We start from the raw sequence: 4,247 nt of genomic DNA, 5'->3' as shown, positions 1-4,247 counted from the left end.
AAAAACTGTACCCCTTCCCCAAAGTTCCACTGAAGCCAGCGCAAAATAAATGGAACATTGGAAAAACTGTACCCCTTCCCCAAAGTTCCACTGAAGCCAAGCACAAGCAGATCTTTCACTTTGTCACTCCCCCCTGCACCACAGAGAGGTGGCAGCCCTCTGATTCCCCTGCCCAGTGGAGTTGGCAGGGCTGAGGGGGTTGCTAGTCATCTATCCTCTGCCCAGCATAGGCAGGCTGTGCACCAATTCTCCTACAGGAAGAGTACTGGCGAAGCTGAGTGGAGATCTGATCTTCCATTCCCCCACCGGCCAGAAGCAGGCGTTATTACCATTCTCCCTCCCCCCAAGGATGATATCAGTGGGATCCAGCAGTGAACAGACTCTCCATATCTTCCTGGAAGAAATAAGACTAAATGAGGTGGTATGAGGCAGAGCTAGGCCCCACTAGGCTTTGCAGCCCTTTCCCTGTGTCTGTGGAACACAATGGGGAATAGATTCTCAACTCCCCCCACCACCAGCAATGAGGTAGGTGAGGTGATGAGAGGTGGAGCCATCAGACACTCTATTTCCCTCTCCTCATGTAGTGTCAGTGGGGTCCAGCAGGGAGCTGAGCTTCCACATTCACTCAGCATCAACAAGGCAGTGAAAGTCAGTGTCACACATTTGCTGGGAAGATGTCAGCAGAGGGAAGGGCTGGCTGAACTTCCACCTCAACTGTCTGCAGTGAGGTGTAAGTGCTCTGTTCCTCTTTTGTAAGGGTGATGCTGGTCGGGTCCAGTGGGAAACTGAACATAACCCCCACCTGGACCTCATGCTACACCTCAACAGGTGTAATAAACTCCGATCTAAATCTCACACCTTATACCAAAAAAAAAAAAAAATTCAAAATGTTCATGCATTTAAATGTAAAACTTAAAACTATAAAACCTTTATGAGAAAAGAAATACTAGGAGAAAATCTTTGGGATCAGGTCTAGGTGAACAGTTGTTAAACTTGATACCCAAAGCATAATCCATAAAAGGAAAAAATGATAAATTGGACCTCACTAAAAATATAAACTTTTGCTCTGCAAAAGACCCTGTGAAGAAGATGAAATACAAGCTTAAGACTTGGAGAAAATATTTCTAAAGAAGAATATGACAAAGTAGCAGTATCCAGAACATATGAAGAACTCTTAAAACTCAATGGAAACAACAAAGGAAAAATCCAATTAGAAACTGGGATAAAACATAAACAGACACTCAACCAAAGATAATATTCAGATGACAAAGAAGCATAAGAAAGATGTTTGACATTAGCCATTAGGGAAATGCAAATTAAAACCACTCTGAGATATCACTACATGTCTATTAGAATTCCTAAAATTAAAAAAAAAGATAGTGAAGGAACAACAGTAACACAAGGTGGCAGCCACCGCAGGCTCGCGACTAAAAGTCCCTCGCAATTTCCAACTGTTGGAAGAACTCAACGAAGGCCAGAAAGGAGCAGGAGATGGTATAATTATCTGGGGTCTAGAAGATGATGAAGACATGACACTTACAAGATGGACAGGGATGACAATTAAGCCCCCAAGAACAATTTATGAAAACCAAATATACAGCCTTAAAATAGAATGTGGAGCTAAATACCTAGAAGCACCCCCCTTTGTAAGATTTGTAACAAAAATTAATATGAATGGAGTTAATAGTTCTAATGGAGTGGTGGACCCAAGAGACAAATCAGTGCTAGCAGAATGGCAGAACTCATATAGCATCAGTTGCCCTGCAAGAGCTTCAGCGCCTAATGATGTCTAAAGATAATATGAAACTCCCTCAGCCGCCTGAAGGACAGTGTTACAGCAATGAATCAAAAAGAAAAACCACCAGCCCTCCCTTACCCCCCATTTGATTTAAACAGTCTTCATTTTCCACAGTAGTAAATTTTCTAGATACGTCTTGTAGACCTCAAAGTACTGGAAAGGAAACTCCCATTCAAAGGCAGTTTATCTTAAGATACTGTAAATGTGATACTAATCTTTTTGTCCATTTGAAATATATAAGTTGTGCCATAACAAATCATCCTGTCAAGTGTAACCACTGTCCACATATGAACTTCTGGGATCAAGAAAGTGTATTTAAATCGATTCCCGTCATAACCGGTGGGGCACATCTAACTCAACTGTGAAAAGACACATCACGCAATCACCTTGCTGCTGATTACATGGCCTGGGGTCTCTGCCTTCTCCCCTTCCCCTCCCCCTGCCTCCTCCCTCCCTGCAACAGCCCTCCAGCTGGGGGTGGCTTCTTAGAGTAGATGTGAGGGTTTCAGGTCACAGCCAGTGGGACTCCTGCTGGGTGTGCGGGGGTGCTTCGTCTGCACGCCTGGTTTCTTTCTTTAAGTCTTAAATGCTGCCCCCCTTCCAAGCCACCATCCTCTTCCCACTCTCCACTACCACCCTTGGCGAAGCATAGATTGTAACCCCCTCAGCTCCCCTCTGAAATTGGCCTTTGGTGAGGAATTCAGGGCTTTCCCCATATCTTCTCCCTCCACCTTATTCGAGCGTGCTGCTTTGTCCTTCCTCCTCCTCAAGTCCCTTTTTGCACCATCACCACCCAGCACTTTCCATGACACTTCCTTGCTTTAGCCAGAAGCCATCAGGTAAGGTTGGAAAGCGTCTCTGACCTCCCTCATTTAGTTTTGGAACCACACTTTTTACTCTCCACCAGCCTGGGAAATGAATGTTGGGTGCTCAGCCCTGCCACCCTCTGCTGTCGTCATCAGCTGATGCATTTTTTTAGCTCAGGTTTTGATAAGGTGAAAAGAACAGTCACCAGGGTTACTGAGACCTGCCAGCTCTCAAAGTCCTTGGTGGTTAAACTTGGAGAATGGCCACAGAAGACACTTGTAGGCACACATAATCCCTCTGAATGAATTGTTTTCTTTTCCTGTAATTGCTTTTGCTTTTAAAATTTGAAGAAGTTTTAAACAGGGCTTTCATTGGGTCATCCTTGCAATCCATTTGGGTCTAGTTTGGAATCTGACAACTAGAACAAAAAGAACCTTAGATTCAGTGCATACTTTGGTTTCAGTGCTGCTGCTTCTCACGGTCCTCAGCAGGGATAAGAAAGAACTTGTTTGTACCCCAAGTGGATCCCCAAAATTGCTGGGCTTGACTTCCTGGCAAATTGCTGCATTTTTCCACTTTTCTTTTCAGGACCACTAAATGCTGAGGTGTGGATGCATACCAAAATAAAAGCAATTCATTGTATTCTAACGGTTTTTCTTTTTTTTTTTTTAGTGTTTGTGTAAAACCACCTTTTGAAGCAGCAACCATCAAGTCTGAAAAGCAGCTGATGTTACCATTAATCTTTTTCTGGGGAAAACCTTAGTTCTAAGGATTTAACGTCCTGTAAGTAAAGTTTAACATAACAGTATTCCATAAGCAGCCTTTTCATTTTTCAGACCATTGCCTGATTTTAATATAATAAAAAGAAGTGTGCATTAATATTAAAAAAAAATTGTGACAGCACCAAATGCTGACAACGATGAAAAGAAACTGGAACACTCAAAGTTTGCTAGTGGGAATATAAAATTTTACAGCCCCTCTGGGCAACAATTTGGCACTTTCTTATAAATCTAAACATGAAACTGCCATATTGCCCTGCAATTGCAATCTTGGTTATTCATCCCAAAGAAATGAAAACTTATGTTCACACAAAAATCTGTACACAAAGGTTCAGAGCAGTCTTATTTGTAATAATTGAAAATGGACACAACCCAGATATCCTTCGACTGGTGACGGGTTAAACTAACTGTGGTGCTTTCGTCCCATGGAACACTTCTCTCAAATAGAAAGGAATGATCTATCGATACAGGCAAAAAGAAAAGTACACAGAGTGAAAGCACCAATCTCAGAAGGTTATGTGCTGTATGATTCTATTTATATAACATTTTCGAAATGACAAAATTGTAGAGATAGATGACAGATTAGTGGTTGCCAGAGGTGAGCAATGTTGTGGGATGGGATGTTGGCAGTGATAAGACTGTTCTGTATGTTTACTGTGATGGTGAATCTACAAACCTACATATGTGACAAAATTGCATAGAACTAAACACACACACATTAACAAGTAATACTGGGGAAATCCTGCAGGGTAAGTAATACAGGACAGTATTTCAAGAGAATAAAATTTTATAACATTGGTCCTTGCTACTCAAGAGGTGAGCCTGGGACCAGCATAATCAGCATCAACTGGAAGTTTGTGAGC

General features: G+C 42.3%; 1 pseudogene across 1 annotated transcript; it reads left to right on the top strand.

Moving 5' to 3' along the window:
- The first annotated feature begins 483 nt into the window (after nt 1-483).
- On the top strand, nt 484-1,887 carry LOC307069614 (ubiquitin-conjugating enzyme E2 variant 1-like; annotated as a pseudogene). The gene is made up of 2 exons: nt 484-525; nt 1,404-1,887. The product of its transcript is annotated as a ubiquitin-conjugating enzyme E2 variant 1-like (transcript).
- The last annotated feature ends 2,360 nt before the right edge of the window (nt 1,888-4,247 follow it).

The sequence above is a fragment of the Hyperoodon ampullatus genome (assembly GCF_949752795.1).
Source record: "Hyperoodon ampullatus genome assembly, chromosome: X".
Classification (NCBI taxonomy): domain Eukaryota; kingdom Metazoa; phylum Chordata; class Mammalia; order Artiodactyla; family Ziphiidae; genus Hyperoodon; species Hyperoodon ampullatus.
This window is presented reverse-complemented; position numbering and strand designations above follow the sequence as displayed.